Source organism: Lotus japonicus, chromosome 5 (assembly GCF_012489685.1).
Source record: "Lotus japonicus ecotype B-129 chromosome 5, LjGifu_v1.2".
Lineage (NCBI taxonomy): Eukaryota > Viridiplantae > Streptophyta > Magnoliopsida > Fabales > Fabaceae > Lotus > Lotus japonicus.
The window spans coordinates 33,865,535-33,883,491 of NC_080045.1; the positions used below are offsets into that span (position 1 = coordinate 33,865,535).

Genomic DNA, 17,957 nt, shown 5'->3' on the forward strand with positions numbered 1-17,957 from the left:
CCTCGACGGCGGGAAATACCTTAAGGAATATTTTCCTTATAGTTAATTAATTGTGTGCTTACATTTTAGTGTTTTCATATTATTTTCTTAACTCGAATCTAATCGCGATTCGGGAAAATTAATTAAGTAGTAATTAATTTCAATATTTTGATTTTATAAAGTTATTTAAAAGTAAGGATTTAATTATAATTATTTTTGTGTGTATTATTTTATTTTTAACTTTAATAATTTCTATTCTTTATTTATCTCTTTCTTTTATGAAGAGATGACCTGCTCTAACAGGTCACCTTTGCTACTTACTTGTGATAGCCTATCAAGCATCACAAAGGAATATTGTTTATTTCTTTTCTTTCCCAACCACTCATTCAAAATATCTATTCTTCCTCTCATCTCACCACACATTCAAATTTCTGATCACACTCTCTCTTCACGTGGGCCCCACCCACACCAATCAGAATTCAATACTCTCTCTCACTCATTCCACTCTCTCACGCTCTCACTCTCTCATTCTCCCCTCTCACTCGACATCTCTCTTCTCTCTTCTTCTCCAAACCCATTTTCTTCTTCTTCTCTTTTCTCATCACCAAGTCTTTTTCTTCTTCTTCTCCCTTGATAGAGCACCACCACCAACGCCCCTCTTACTCTCTCTCGGCCACAACACCACCTTGGCTGCTCCCTTCGCCACAAAACCGTGGACCTCCGTCGCCCCTTGGTTCAGCCGTGAACCATGGGCACAACCGCCACAAGCAACGACGAACCGCTGCCACCTTGAGGCCACGACCGCGAGCTCCTCTCCCCCTATCATAACGAGCACCGCTGCTCAACCACCACCTCCTGGATCGATGAAAAACAACACGAAACAGAGGAGAAAAGAAACCCTAAAACCGCCACCTTTCTTCTCCGATCTCTGGCGAACCACTGAGTTTTTGGAGAAACCAACACCACGGCTAGACTCCCCTCATCATCCGCTCCAAAACCCCTCAATCAATTTGACGATCGGCCGCCATCACTCCAGCGACCGCCGCCACTGCCGCCTCCGGCGTCTTCTCCGACGAGCTTTGTTATGAGAAAGGATGTCAGTTTCTCGAAGCTCTTGATCTCCTCTTCCTGAATCCAAGGCTCAATCATCATTAAGAGGTGATTATCCTTATCTATTTCAAATTTCCCCTTTCAAACCCTAATCTTCTTTATTCATCTCCTAATCTCCTTATTCCTTGTTCTCTGCCACTGTTTCTCAGAGCTTGCTGGTCATCAGAGGAAGAGAAGGCCGTGACCAGAGGAAGAATTGAAGTTCAGCCCCACAGCTTGACACTTGATGTAGTGGGAGAAAGACTGGAACACTTTATGCTCCTCTAAATAATATATCTCTTGTTTTTGCTGTCCATGTACCTTGTAAAAATTAATGAAGGAATGTAGAATAGTGTATGTGTGTGGTGTGAGTGATAGTGTTTGATTGTTGATTTCAGAGGGCTTTAGGGTTCAGCCCTTACTGTGCTTGAAAAGCTTTTGCGAAAACTCACATAAAACTGTTGTTGTTTTCAAATGTAGTAGTCGTTGTTATGTCAAATTCGCGTGTTTCGGTTCAGATTTTGAAACTGTCTTCTTCATAACAATTGTAGCTTTTTCTGTTAGCAAACTTTTTCCGCTGATTTCATGTCATTCCGATTTCTCTTGCTCAGGTTATACGCATTTTAGTGAGCACGGGTTAAGCTGTCCCGTTTCTCACGAACTGCTGTAGTATTCAATTTTTTCTTGAATTTTGTACTCTCAATTTAAACTTGAAAATTTATCAGGATTTACAAAACCTATAGATGAAGCCAGGATAAAAATATTAGATTTTTCGGAGTTTATTTGACGTATTTAAAAATTATCCAAAGTCGCTGTACAATTTATAATCGTTTGACAAAATTAGTTATTTCAAGTGAAAAGAATTGCGTTGGGAAAAAGATGAGAAAACCTTTTATTTTAAAAAGATAGTGCGATGTTTGGAGTAGGAAAACATCTTTCGAAACTAACTTGCACGTTTATTCGTTAAAAAGCGATTGCGAAAAGTTTTGAAAGTCGAACTAGTTTTTGGAAAGTTAAAGAATAAGTGTTTGAATATTACCTCGTTGTTAATGGATGCTTAGGGATAACATGATTGGATAGAGATAAACAATTAAGTTTGGATTTCCGAGTGAGGAATTAGACTTCGAAAGGTATTATTAGAATGGATTAAGTTGTGATGGCAAGCTGAAGGTATGAAAAACGATAGAAGGGGGGGGGGGTTTGAATAGCGTTTTCAGAATAAAAACTTCCCACTTAAGATTTTAACAAATCTTTCGAGACACAAGTAAAGTGCTTAAGATAAGAGATGAGAAAAGCACACAAGGATTTTATCCTGGTTCACTTGATGAATCACTCAAGCTAGTCCAGTCCACCCGTGAAGGTGATTTCTTCCTTCTTAGAATGAAGGCAATTCACTAATCAGAGATTTGTTACAACTGCACTTGAAACCTGCAAGTGACTAACAATACACTGACTTAGCTCACACTAAGATTCACTCTCTTAGTCTTCTCTAGGATCCGATCAACCTTGATCTCCTAAAGGTAAACTAAACAACTGTTAAAAGAATATTGTTTACAAAGATATTGCTTCTGAAAAGCTTGTAGTAAACACAATGAATTCGATGAAGAAAGATTGCTTAGAAGATTTGAATATTTCTTGCGCGTATAAGTTTCTTCCCACCGCATCTTTCAGTCTTCAGCCTCTATATATACTCCAAGGATTAGAGTTTGAACATTGCATGAGAATGCTACCGTTGGAGGGCAGATCTGGGATTTCCAGCTTCTGCTATGGCTGAGAACGTTAGGTTAGGTCATCAGGATAGTACACTTGCTTTTGTACTTTGGATAGTGACGTGACCTTTAACCTTGTTGACTTCTGATCAGAGGAATGCTTCGTGTTGGAACTTGTGAAGCTTGTTGATCAGAGTCAGAGGGAAGCATGGATCCTCTGACCGTTGTAGAGTTAGAGGAGAAGTACTTGGTCTTCAGAGCCCGTTTTCTTCTGGACTTCAGAGTCTCCACTTTTCAGCTTCTGGATCTTCAGAGTCTTCTACACCATCAGAGCTTCTGAACCTTCAGAGTGTCTGGGTTATCAGAACGTCTGGATCTTCAGAACTTCAAGTGAGTTGAGTCCACATCAGAGCTTGATTAACTTCAGATCTTCTGAAGCTTTTCTACTGTTCAGATTGAACATAGAGATTGCGAAAGCGTTGCTAGGGTTACTCTTTAAGCAAAGTGCTTCTGATTTGTGTGAGATTATGTCAAGGTCAGAGCCTGTTAAGAGTACACTCAGAAAACACGTTAGAGTACCATAATTGTTCATACTAAAACGTTAACTTGTAATCATCAAAACATAGAGTTGTACTACATGTAACACCCTGATTTCGGTGGCGTCACTTTAGTAACCAAAAATAACTTAATGCGGAAAAACGTGAATATTTTTTTTTTTTCGATACTAGAATCAAGACTGAAAGGAACGCCCGTAGGCAAAAGGTACAATCCAAAAGAAAGGTCAAGTGTCTGCAACACTATCCCTCAAAAATGAGAATAAGGCAGCCCAAACGGCCTAAAACAAGACCTCCTAGTCCAACCAACTCTCTGTGATTTTCGTAGAGAAACCACACAGAAAGCTATCGGCGGGAAACTACCCTGTCCCCAAATAAACAATGACGGTCAGAGCTAAGACTCTACTCCTACTCTAATCCTGTCTCAAGTAAGTCGCTCGGTGGCCAGCGGGGTCGACCACCCATGAACCGTAGTCCTCCTGATCAAGCATCTCCAACCTAGTCCCCCCGAAGGGTGAACCGTCATAAACCAGTCCACCATGGACATCTGACAAAGGGCGTAGTCCGCCAAAGCACACACAGAAGACGCGAGGGTCAACTCCAAAGAATTATGTAAATAATAAATCCAATAGATACAGATAAGATATAGCCACTTAGGCTTATAAGTTAAAGATAGTATCCTAGGGTTGTATACTTCACAATGAATATAAAAGACGATAATAACAATTAGCATGCATCAAATAGGATTAACAAGTATCAAACACACTCAGCAACTAAGTCAGTATGCATGTTGCATGAAATGCAATGCTGGTTAACAAATGCATTCCGGAACGGATGGGCATCAACGAGTCAATCCTAGCACCAGCAACGGTGGGACCATTTCCGCTCGCGTGTCTCTTACACCACACAAAGTGTAGTCAGATCAGCAGTGAACCCGAAGGTCTGCCATTTCCGTCTGCTACTAAGAATCACCGTAGTGTTCTTATATGGAAATCCGGGTCTTATGACCATTTTGGAATCCACCGAGGTCCGGAGTTCGTCCCGTGTTAATACCTCAAAATGAGTGCATGAATGCAAAGTGGTTAGCCAAACAACGTCTCCGACCTCACTCGACACGTCGCCACGTGTTCTAACTAACTTATGGTCTCTAAAAAGAATACCCTAAGGTAAAAGTCGATTCTGCGACAAAATACAATTAATCATAAAAAGAGTGCAAACACTCACGATAACTCTTCGAGTCATCAATGCTCCCACGAAGTCTCACGCTTCAGTGGAGTCTTATACAATCACGAAGTCTCACGCTTCAGTGAAGTTCTATGCTTTCACAAGGTCTCACGCCTCAGTGAACTTACACACTTGCACGAAGTCTTACGCTTCAATGAAGTTTCATGCTGTTCACGAGGTCTCACGCCTCAGTGAAGATCCATGCTTTCCACGAGGTCTCACGCCTCAGTGAAGATTCTCGCTTTCACAAGGTCTCACGCCTCAGTGAAGCTTCTCGGCTCATCCCTTGGATGGCTAAACAAACTGCTAAAAGAGCGAAGGAGTATCAACATACTCGGAACTTACAATCTCCCTAAAGTTTGGATTCGACGACACTTCTCATTTTCCAAAACTAGTATTTCAGTCCTAAGCTTGCATCCGAGATTGTTATCATTATTTAAAGGTTTAGAGGTTGTTTAATGTCTTATGAGTTTTCCTTGTAAAAATAGTTTCCATTTAGACTTATCGTATTTTCCTATGAGTTTCAAAGATCCCATAATCCCAATTAAATCTCAGAGAATGTCTCGATCCACTAAAACGTAACAAGGCCCGAACTCCGTTCGTCCTGTCAAACTACCTCAAAACTCTCAAAAAATCGGCATGACTTGCCCGCTATTCTCACTCCTCAGTACCACAGTATATATGAAAAGGCATAGTTAAATCAGCACAGTCAACAAACATAGCACATATATTAACACATCCTAGATTAACCATGTAGCACTTAGCATATAGAGCAGATATCACACATCCTAAATTAACCATTTAACACATAGCATGTGATTCAAACTCAAAAACAGTCAATAGATGAATAATCATCATTGTCAGCCGAAGCCTCAGAAAACATTTTTCCCTGTCAAACACAAACAAGTGCATAAACAATAAATCAAGTCGAATTCATCGACACCTAAAGCATTAACTAATAGTTCAGTGAGAAGCCCTCACCTGTAGATTCTCCAGGGTTCTCTTCAAACGCTCCTTCACAATCAGCTCCTTGTTCTTCAGGAAATTCCTCAAAAGAACCTTAGAGTAAAACCCACAGACTTCCATCAAAATCTATCCGAAACTCAGCAATCAATACTCACTAAGGTTACACGAAGTAGCATATACTCCGAGGTACGATAATCTAGCGCGAAAGGACAAGTTTTCAAAAAAAGAATTTTTCTTCCTCCTCCTAGGGTGCTCACGGCCACACATGGTAATTGTGTGTGTCAATTTTTCTTCGATCAAACTTGGTTCCTAGGTTATCATTAGTCGCAACTAAGGTGAATCTAAACTCGGAAAAATTATCGGATCGAAAACTGTCGCAGGGGTATTTTGGACATTATTTTCAGCTCAGAATTTCAAAATCAGAGTTTCGAAAAACAAATTAGATGGGGTTGATACTAACGACGATTATGACGACTAATCTTACTAACGCTAAGCTCATTCGATAGTTTTCAGTCCAAAGGTTGGAACTTTAGCCAAAAATGGGTATTATGAGCAGAATTGAAACTCAGCGGCAATTCGGCGAGAATCGGCGAAATGTAATCCGCTAAACATGCTCAGGGGCACGCAAGGAATAAGTTTAGATAAAAAGATGAAGTTATCTAGATAGTTTTGCAAAAACCTCAAAACTAAAAGCACAGAAAAGTATAGAGAAAAGCGGCAGAATTTACGATCAGAAGTAAGGATTAGCATCAGTACCTTGAGGCCTATGCGTAGAAACGAACTGTGGAACGATCAGACAAGAATCGGCGAAAAACTCTCCTCCTCCTTCTTCTCTCCAAGCCGCGGGTTGTGTGTGTGTGTTTGTGAGGTTTTTGTTTTTCATTTTTCAAGCTATAACAACCTATATATAGTGAATGTAATGGAAGATATTTTGTAAAGATTGGATAAGGATGGATAGATATTTGTGAAGATCAGATAAGGATGAATAGATATTTGTAAAGATCAGATAAGGATGAATAGATATTTATCAAAGATATTTTGAGAAGATATTTTGTAAACCGGTACAGATTAGTTTAGACATCGGAGGATTTAACTCATAGAGTTAAGATAAAAATATGAGAGTGATTCCGATTCTTTCCTACTGATTCCAACGTATTTTAGACACGATATTCTCCCCGCTGAATCTTCTAATTCTTCAAAGAAATATCAGTATGATTTTTGGTTTTCGAGGCTTGTTTTTAATGCTTACCGGCTTCAAATGCACTTTATGGTTTTGACCTCGGATGCAGAAACTTCCTTCTGATGAAAGATTTGGAACGTCAATTAGAGTGAGCCTTTGCGGATGAAATCTTTATTTGAAGCTCCGAACAGAAAAAGTCTTCATCAACCGTTCATTCTAGGTTTCTTGAACTATCAGGGTTTTAGTTTCGGCAAACTTCCGAGGATTGGAATCGGACGTTCGTAGATCCTAGGGTTTCGCCTTGAAACGCTTGTTATATATGGATTAAGAGAAGTTCTAACATTTCTCTGAAGATTTTTGGAATTAGCTTCCATCACGACTTTAAGTGTAAACTAGCTATTTACTAGTGTTTTTGCCCTAGGTTTAAGCGTATATCGATCGTGCTATAACTTTTATCGACTTTGATGCAATCCTTAGACTTTTCCTGAACTTTCTCCTTCATAAATTTATTCCATTCGATAAACTCTTGTTCAGGTTTTTCCTTCACGATACGTCAAGCCTAATCGTAAATGGAAATCTCTTCCACTTATTCTAAGCTTAAAAACTTGGGTCTTACACTACACGATCAAAACTTGATCTTACACAAGTTTGATGTTGGGAGATATGAATTAGGATTGAATCTTGAATTCCAAGAAGTTTATGAGCTTTAATGTAAATATTTGATTTTAGAAGGTCTAGATTTGAAACTTTGGAAGTTCGAGGACTTAGAAGTAATTAAGGGATTAATTGAGGTCTAAAACCCGTTTCTTAGAGATTTAGAACTAATCTATAAGTTTGGAATTTTTGTAGAACCAAAGTGGAGTTTCAAAGAGACTAGGGTCTTTGTCTAACGAGATATCCTGAGCTTAAGTTTAAGAGAAATGATTCGATTGTTTTGAAGGAGCTTATGAGTCTTGAAGAAGTACATAATCATTAGATAAGAAGAATTGTTTGTCTTGGAAATTAACTATGGTTTATGGATTACTTGATAAGAATTTATAATGATACAACGTTGACTTGAGGAATAGATTGTGAGAGCGAGTTGAGACATTAAGTTGTTGTAAGTGACTCGATAAGTAAGTATTCTTTATTTGCTCTTTCTATTTTAACAAGTATATGAGTATTTGGTTTTAAAGCTAGTTTACTAAGTCAAAAGATTTTGAAGCATTTTTATGGTTTTGTTGTCATTATGACGACTTGTCTTAATTTCGGTGATTGATACTAATGGGTTATAACCATTGCGAAGATTCAGTTTAACTTGTGTTTCTTCGAGTCATTTGCTTGAGGTTGTAGCTCTAGACTTAAGTAGTAAGTAGCGCGATTAGTAATTTGGTTAAGTCAAAGCAGGTCTACACGGGGAAAGAAAAGATATGATTGGATTGGAGTTGCAGCTTAGTAAGGGAGTTGGCTAAGGTTAGGGCAACTTACTTACTAGCTATTTGTATTGTAGGCGTCGATAACTTCGACTTGAATACTGCTTGATATTGAAGATTGCATTGAATGTTGTTTATCGCTTTGAACTAGAAAATGTTTTCTAGAGGCTTCGGCCGAGTGAACTTATATGAGATGTGTGTCTCCGTTTTCTGAGAGACTTCGGTCGTTTACTGGTTTCCGTCTTATGATTTCCGCACTGAATTATTATTATATTGCTTCTTATAGCTTGAGATATTGATATTGTTATCGAATTGTGCACTTTGACGCGATTGCGGAGTGTAGGACAATTGAATTGATTAGATTTGATCATTCGGGTTGAAATAATAACCCTAGGAAGGTCCTGACCTGAGGTCTGAGATCTAGCCCTTCGTTAAATACTTAGACTATTCCCGGGGTTTACACTTGGGGGATTTTGGGGACTTTGATTAGTTAGAACATGGAACTTGATAATTCATGAAACTTGGATTTTGACAATAAACCTCATAATTGAATTAACTCAACTTGAAACGCTTTAATTAATTAACGATGACCTTAAGGAAACTTAGGAAATGAAAATGATTGTGAAATACGGGAATAAGTCGACAAGCCATGATTTGAACAAAACTGAGCGTGGGTAATACCCTTCTCGCTCGTTGAATCGTTTGCTTGACCGTCAAGGGGATTAAATTAATAAGGGAAATAAGTGCTTCCTTGCACTTCTTGAATTATTTGATGGTCGCCCCGGGGGGTGAACCATAGTGACCAGGGAAATGTCACTGAGTGCTTCATGTACTCCGACTTTTCACAGCCTAGTCGCAAGACGACTTTGACCTTCGGGTACTTTTAAATTGAAATTGTAGTTAAACACGTACGTGCGAGGACGATTCGATGTTTGGCTAACCATATTGCATCATGCATACATTCGGGGCTTGGGACGATCGAAAGATCGGGCCTCGGTGAAGTTGAGACGACTTCGGTCGGCTTCACGAAAGTTGAGACAGTCGAACGATTGGCCTTCATCGAAGAACACCAAGAGTGTATCTTCGGCATAGCGGGCAAAAATGGTTCAACCTGAGGGGTTAGAATTGATTCGACTATGCATGGGTTTGTAAGCGACACCCGAGCGGAAATGGTTACACACTAGGCCAGTGGTGACTGACTCGATGGTGCCGATCCCAAACAAACTATCCGGATCATTTTGAATTGCATTTCACGCATACATGTACCCTAACTGGAATCGTGTGCTATTTGTCTATTGAATTGTTGATTAGAGCCTTGATAATATGTTAAGTATATATCTTAGGATAGGCAACTGAGACCCTATATAAGTATATACCCCCCTATGCCGCATGTTGATTGTATATCTATTATATTCTGTAAGTTGACCCTAGCGCCTTGGCTTTGTTTGTATGTTTGTGTTTGGGCGGTCGGTCTGCTGTCAGACGACGAAAGCTGGCGATGTGAGCAGATGCTACTCCATGTGGAAGAACGATGGAAGACTCGAAGAATAGAGTTGGGTGTGAGGCTAGAGCCTTTGGGTATAATAGCTTACCGTTATTGGTTTAAGCTTGTAGGATAATTTTATGATTTGTATTTGAGATTTTGGGTAGGTTCCGGTGCATTGCTTTCCTATGGTTACCCAGTGTGGAAATCATAGGGAGTATATCGGATCTATGGAGTCATTGCATACTGGGTCTGTTGTTAGATCTTATTTTATTTGTCCTGTCTTTTATGTTGTGCCTTGGTCAAGGCCAGATGTAAATTATTTATGGTTGGGAGCATGCATTACATATTTTAGAAATGCTTCAAAAAGGAAAAAAAAATACTCACATTTATAAATCCAGTTTGGAAAATATTGCATCTTTACTTTAACATGATACTACCGTGGCACCCGAAAATCGGGATGTTACAATATTCGAAGCGTCTGCATGCATGTGCACGAGCATTGACTAACTATAACTTAGAACTATGAGTTAGTTCCCCATACTTGTGAACTTTATAGCTGAATATAGTTCCCCTAATTGTGAATGTTAGTTTGAGGAAGAACTTGTGATTGGTAGGGAAGTACACCCTACCTATGATATGTGTGTGTTAGAAGTTGACCCTTGCTTGTTTGCTTGTTTGTTGTTTGGGGCGCTTAACGCCTAGACACCAAGCATGTGTGTGATCAGTCGGGAGGAGACCCTACGCCTGCTCGACATGAATTCTTGTTACTTTGTTGTCTTGCATTTTGTCAAAAATAACCGGATGTCGAAGTCGATGCTGTGGCATCTGATTCTATGTTGCTAGGACTCCGTCTTATGCTTCAAACGTGATTGTGGGCCCTTGAAGATTATCTGAAGATATACTTTTGTAGTTACTTGAGGTTCAAGTAGCTGTACCAGAAGGGTTTGATTTGTGGGTTTTTATTTGTTGAAACAATCTTTAATAAAAGATTGGTTTTCTATCTGTACGTTTGAATTTTGCAACAATATCTTGGAGATTCAGTTTTGATTTGTTGCTGCAATCTGTTACTTCAGCCCAAGCAAACCCTATTGCCCAAGCCACCGTTGCTGAAGTATATAAAAGGACAAAGTCCTAAAGCTTGAAGACCACCGAAGCTAATAGAGAGATCAAGTGTTTTAGGATTGTTATTGTTCTTTGTTACTTGTGATCATACTTTGCTCATTGATTCTATAAAGCAAGGTTATTATCTGTGTTGTTTGCATCTGCAAACTCTGATTGTTGATTGTTTGCAGTGATTGAGGGAAAGTGAGAGGGGCTCTCATACTTAGGTTGAGATACTAAGTAGATATACACTGGGTATATTAGGAAGTGAACTATGAACTGTGGTGTTCATGAGTGTCTGTAATTCCTGAATCTTGAGATAGTGGATTTCCTTTCTTTGGGTGCAAACCCTCCAGACGTAGGTGAAGTTTTTCACTGAACTGGGTTAACAATTCTTGTGTCTTGTTTACTTGTGTATTTAATTACTGCTGTTACTGTTAGTCGATTGTTGAACATGTTGTCCCAGCATCGTGTAGGACATCTGGTCTAAGGGAACCTGAATTTCATGGATGGCGATGCATCTTGGGATATTGATCACCCTCGAAGACGTTATATATATTTATACCGGTCGTGTCCGAAGATGGAGGCGCACACGTCAGAGGAGATCCATCATCCTCACTTGCTATCATGGTATTCTCAGGATGCCATATCCTCCACCTCGACTTGCACTACCCGTCGTAGCTAACACTGATTGGATCACCGAGGAGGCTCCCAACCAGGATTCACCCGCCTCAGTAGGGAACTACCTGATTCACGCTACGAGGGAGGCTCTTGCGGCGCGAGGTGTAACACCCCGATTTCGGTGGCGTCACTTTAGTAACCAAAAAGAAATTAAAGCGGAAAAACGTGAATATTTTTGTTTTCGATAATAGAACCAAAGACTGGAAGAAATAGAAACTCTACAACAAAGGATATCCGAACTAATATACGATAAATACAGCCCCCGCTGTAGTACCAAACCAAAAGAAAGGTCAAGTGTTCGCAACACTATCCCTCAAAAATGAGAATGAGTTAGCCCAAACGGCCTAAAACAAGACCTCCTAAGTCCAACCAACTCTCTGTGATTCCCGTAAAGAAACCACACAAAAAGCTATAGGTGGGAAACTACCCTGTTCCCAAAAGAAAACATAACGGTCAGAGCTAAGACTCTACTCCTACACTAATCCCATCTCGAGGAGCTCACGCCAGCACTAAAACCTACATACTAGCGTGATCATCGTCCGAATCTGAATCTAGAACGACCAAGTCTATGTACACCATCCGTCCTCCTCTCGCTACCGCGATGCGCTCCTATCCCGGCATCTCGAACCTAGTTCCCCCCCGAAGGGTGAACCATCGTGAATCAGTCCGCCATAGACATCTGACAAAGGGCGTTTGTCCGCCAAAGCACACACAGAAGACGCGAGGGTCAACTCCAAAGAATTATGTAAATAATAAATCCAATAGATACAGATATAGATAGCTTACTTAGGCTTATAAGTTAGGGATAGCATCCTAGGGTTGTATATTTCACAATGAATATAAAAGACAGTAATAACACTTAACATGCATCAGATAAGATTAACAATTATCAATCACACTCAGCAACTAAGTCAGTATGCATGTTGCATGAAATGCAATGCTGGTTAACAAATGCATTCCGGAACGGATGGGCACTAACGAGTCAATCCTAGCACCAGCAACGGTGGGACCATTTCCGCTCGCGTGTCTCTTACACCACACAAAGTGTAGTCAGATCAGCAGTGAACCCGAAGGTCTGCCATTTCCGTCTGCTACTAAGAATCACCGTAGTGTTCTTTTATGGAAATCCGGGTCTTATGACCATTTTGGAATCCACCGAGGTCCGGTATCACGCCGTGTATTAACCTCAAAATGTGTGCATGAATGCAAAGTGATTAGTCAAACAACGTCTCCGACCTCACTCGACTCGTCGCCACGTGTTCTAACTAACTTATTTGTCTCTAAAAAGAATACCCTAAGGTAAAAGTCGATTCTGCGACAAAATACAATTAATCATAAAAAGAGTGCTAACACTCACGATAACTCTTCGAGTCATCAATGCTCTCACGAAGTCTCACGCTTCAGTGGAGTCTTATACAATCACGAAGTCTCACGCTTCAGTGAAGTTTTATGCTTTCACAAGGTCTCACGCCTCAATGAATTTACACACTTGCACGAAGTCTTACGCTTCAATGAAGTTTCATGCTATTCACGAGGTCTCACGCCTCAGTGAAGATCCATGCTTTTCACGAGGTCTCACGCCTCAGTGAAGATTCTCGCTTTCACAAGGTCTCACGCCTCAGTGAAGCTTCTTGGCTCATCCCTTGGATGGCTAAACAAACTGCTAAAAGAGCGAAGGAGTATCAACATACTCAGAAACTTATTAGTTTTCTCAACTCTTGGACTCGACGACACTTCTCATTTTCAAAACTTAATGTTCATGCCCTAAACTTTCGTCTGAGTCTTTTATCATTATATTAAGGGTTTTGAGGTTGTTTAATACATTATGGAAGTTCATTATGAAATTGTTTAAGTTTCGTCTCTAATCCTATTAGTTTCCAAGATCCTATAATTCCAATGATTCCCTGGAGAAGGTCTCAAAACAAAAGGTCCATCATCACCCAAGTAATGGCCCGAGAAGTTCCCAGGTAAGCTGGCCGGGCACAATGCCTCATTAAAAGCCCTTCTTGCCTTAGACAGAACAACCCAAGTTCTTACGTGAATTCAAATGGGGTTTTTCCAATATCATTTTCAAAAATCAATTTTCCTTTGAGAAGGTCTCGATCCACTAAAACAATAATAGGGTACGAACCTCGGTCCGTCCCATCAACTTCCCCAAAATCTCAAAATAAAATCGGCATGACATGCCCGTTATCCTCACTCTGAAGCATAACAGATATAGGTGTAATGGCATAGTTAAATTAGCACAGTCCAACAATCATAGCACATATATTAACACATCCTAGATTAACCATGTAGCACTTAGCATATAGAGCAGATATCACACATCCTAAATTAACCATTTAGCACATAGCATATGATTCAAACTCAAGAAACAGTTAGTAGATGAATAATCTACATTGTCAGCCGAAGCCTCAGAAAACATTTCTCAGTCAAACACAAATAAGTGCATAAACAATAAATCAAGTCGAATTCGTCGACACCTAAAGCATTATCTAGTATTCAGTGAGTAGCCCTCACCTTAGCCAATTTCCAGAGTTCTCTTCAAACGCTCCTTCACAATCAGCTCCTTGTTCTTCAGGAAATTCCTCAAAATAACCTTTAGAGTAAAAACCACAGAATTCCCTCAGAATCTAACCGAAACTCAGCAATCAACACTCACTAAGGTTACACGAAGTAGCATATACTCCGAGGTACGATAATCTAGCGCGAAAGGACAAGTTTTTGAAAAAGAAATTTTCTTCCTCCTCCTAGGGTAGCTCTCGGCCACACATGGTAATTGTGTGTGTCGATTTTTCTTCGATCAAACTTGGTTCCTAGGTTATCATTAGTCGTAACTAAGGTTAATCTAAACTCGGAAAAATTATCGGATCGAAAACTGTCGCAGGGGTATTTTGGTCATTATTTTCAGCTCAGAATTTCAAAATCAGAGTTTCGAAAAACAAATTAGATGGGGTTGATACTAACGACGATTATGACGACTAATCTTACTAACGCTAAGCTCAGTCGAGGGTTTTAAGCCCAAAGGTTGGAACTTTAGCCAAAAATGGGTATTATGAGCATAATTGAAACTCGGCAGCAATTCGGCGAGAATCAGCAAAATGTAATCCGCTAAACATGCTCAGGGGCACGCAGGGAATAAATTTAGATAAAAAGATGAAGTTATCTAGATAGTTTTGCAAAAACCTCAAAACTAAGAGTACAGAAAAGTATAGAGAAAAGCGGCAGAATTTACGATCAGAAGTAAGGAAAAGCGTCAGTACCTTGAGGCCTACGCGTAGCAACGAACTGTGGGACGATCAGACAAGAATCGACGAAAAGCTCTCCTCCTCCTTCTTCTCTCCAAGCCGCGGGTTGTGTGTGTGTGTTTGTGAGGTTTTTGTTTCAAGCTTCACATATTTATAGGGAATGAAATGGAAGATATTTATCAAAGATCGGATAAGTATGAATAGATATTTATCAAGATTGGATAAGTATGAACAGATATTTATTAAAGATTGGATAAGGTTGAATAGATATTTATCAGAGATTGGATAAGAATGAATAGATATTTTGTAAACCGGTACAGTTTTGTTTAGATATCGGAGGATTTAACTCATAGAGTTAAGATAAAAATATAAAAGCGATCCCGATTTCTTCCTACTGATTCCAACGTATTTTAGACACGATATTCACCCCGCTGAATCTTCTAATTCTTCAAAGAAATATCAGTATGATTTTTTGGTTTTCGAGGCTTGCTATATAGAGGATGGAAAAACGCGGGAAAATGAAAGTTTCGCGATTCCGATTTTTCCGGCTTCATTCTCCGTGAATTCTAAGATAGGTTTTGGCGACATAAATCCAAAACTCAAAAGAGGTTTCCTGGTATTTTAGGTGACTAATGCAAAGTCGGTGTAAAACTATTTTACCCGATAAGTTACTTTTTGCATTGAATGTCGGAATAGAAAACTTCCTTCTAAAGAAAGATTGAAATCATCAAGAGAAATGGGTGTACGCGTGTGGAATCTTCATTTGAAGCTCTGAATAGAAAAAGTCTTCATTGTCGGTTGATTCTAGGGTTTTGAAATACCAGGGTTTCAGTTTCGGCAAACTTCCGATGATTGGAATCGGACGTTCGTAGATCCTATAGTTTCGCCTCGAAACGATGGTCATATAAGGATTAAGAGAAATTCTAACATTTCTCTGAAGATTTTTGGAATTAGTTTCCATCGTGTCTTTAAGTGGAAATCAGCTAATTCTAGCGCTCTTTCCCTAAGTTTAAGTGTATATCGATCGTGCTATAACTTTTATCGACTTCGATACGATTCTTAGACTGTTCCTGAACTTTCTCCTTCATAAATTTATTCCTTCCGATAAACTCTTGTTCCGGTTTTTCCTTCACGATACTTCAAGCCTAATCGTAAATGGAGATCTCTTCCACTTATTTTAAGCTTAAAAACTTGGGTCTTACATTACTACCCTCCAAAAAGAAAGTTTCGTCCTCGAAACTTAGGGTTCATTCCAAAGCTTTTATTAATAAAATGAATTATTCAGTCCAGTGTTATTAAACTCGGCTCGAACTGGCCGGTTGGACCGGTTGAGCCGGGAACCGGACCCCTGACCGGTTTGTGTCGAGCAACGGATCGGCTATGGAATTGACTCGTTATGAACCGGATTGAACAGGTCGTGTCGATATAAAAACCGTTGGCCCGGAGCTACGGTTAGACCAGTAGGTTAAAGAAGAAAAGAAAACTTCACATTCCAACAATGACAGATTTAATTTTAAAGCAGGTTTCCATGGTAAAATAATCCCACAAAAAATTATATAACATGACTGTAATCGTTTACAACTTATCTGATAAAGAAAACAGAGCACAGTAAAGCCTTGAATCGAACAATAGAGAGATGGCGGAGGAAGATACACGTCGTTGCGGAGAAAGAGGAGGCAGATCTACCATTCCAAGTGAGAGAGAGAGAGAGAGAGAGAGAGAGAGAGAGAGAGAGAGAGGAAAAGGGGTGACAATGGCAGCCTGATGTTGCTTCAAGTGTGGCTGCGTTTAATATGTTGTGGTGTGTTGTAGAGCTTTTAGAATCTAGGGTTTTTACGTTTTAGTTTATTATTTAAGTTTGTTTTGGAGATAATGGGCCCAACAACTTCTTATGCCCATTTTACTTTTTGTATGAAAACGTTGGGCCATTTTCATGTTTGTAAAGGACGTGATATTGGACCTTAAATTGTCACAAATTATGCATATTTCAATTACTTTTTTTTTATACATCGGAAGACTATATTTCAATTACTAAACAGAGTACGTCTTTTTAAAACAATTAAACACAATAATTTTGTTTGAAACAAATTAACTGCAAAAATAATAAAAAGACTAATAACATTTGTATGAAAACAAAAGTAACACCAAACAATATAATATTAAGGATATTTTTTAATTTACTTTTTGAACCTTGTTATTCAATACTAACTTATATAATTAATTTTTTAAAAAATTGGTACAAACCGAGTCAAGCGGTTGAACTAGTGACCCAATTATCAGATCAGTGACTCATTGACCTAGTGCCCTGACCGAGTCGATCATCGGGCCGAGTTTAATAACACTGATTCAGTCTATTTCTGAAGTTACTACTTCTTTATTAAGTAAGCTATGTTTCAAAAAGGTTTTTATTTAAGCTAAAATTTACCCACGTTTTCGAAAAAGATTAATAAAGTGACCCCCGATATTTAGGAATGTTACTAGTGGTATCAGAGCTTTGGTTGAGAAAACCAGAGCTTTGGGTTAGTGGTCCCTAAGAGTTCAGTCCGAGAGAGTTGGGTAGAACTTGTTTGCTAAGATGTTTGCTTGACTTGTGAGAATGTCTGGAGTGTCATTGCCGTGATGCTTAACCCTTGGAGTCCTTAGACTCTGAATCCTTGTTTGATGTTGTGTGGACTGTGAACTTAGATGAGGAACTCGTAAAGGTTGGAAAATACCTCCACGACACGATCCATCTAACACACGGTTGGCTTAGGCTATTGGCCAGCGACCCTTACGAAGTTCACTGTGGGCTAATTACTGAAACTACAACAAGCCAAGACGCCTAGTGAGGGATTGCAAGGCACTAAAGGAAGAAGCAACCTTGAATGTTGCATCCTATGGAGACCAAGGGAACCAAGGTCGATGGAAGGACATAACTTGCTTTATGTGCGGAAAAGTGGATCACTATGCCGACACCGACAAGGAAGATGCAAAAATATGCTTTAACTAAGGGTTGTCGCTTTCCAAAAGATTGAGGTTGGAATTGTAAGACCAAGATATGGTCATGTGGTACAACTCTATGTTTTTATGATAACAAGTTTATTATTGTGTATGATCAATTAGAGTACTCTAACGTTTGTCTTTTAAGTGCGTGACAAACAGGTTCTGATTCTAATTCAAAGACATATATATCAGAAGTTGAATACCAAATTGTAACCAATGAAACGCTTTTGCGATCACTACGTTCTTCTAAACGGTAGCAAACGCTTCAGATACTCCGAAGATTAAAGCTCCGATGAGGACTCTGATAAGTTCAAGTGCTGAAGTTCTGAAGACCAGAAGTTCTGAG

The 17,957-nt window shown here is 39.4% G+C and overlaps 1 long non-coding RNA gene across 1 annotated transcript; it reads left to right on the forward strand.

Annotated features, from left to right (window-relative positions):
* The first annotated feature begins 289 nt into the window (after positions 1-289).
* Positions 290-1,659, forward strand: LOC130721574 (uncharacterized). Its single transcript, XR_009013514.1, has 2 exons — positions 290-1,137; positions 1,239-1,659. It is a non-coding gene; the product is annotated as an uncharacterized LOC130721574 (long non-coding RNA).
* Positions 1,660-17,957: the final 16,298 nt, after the last annotated feature.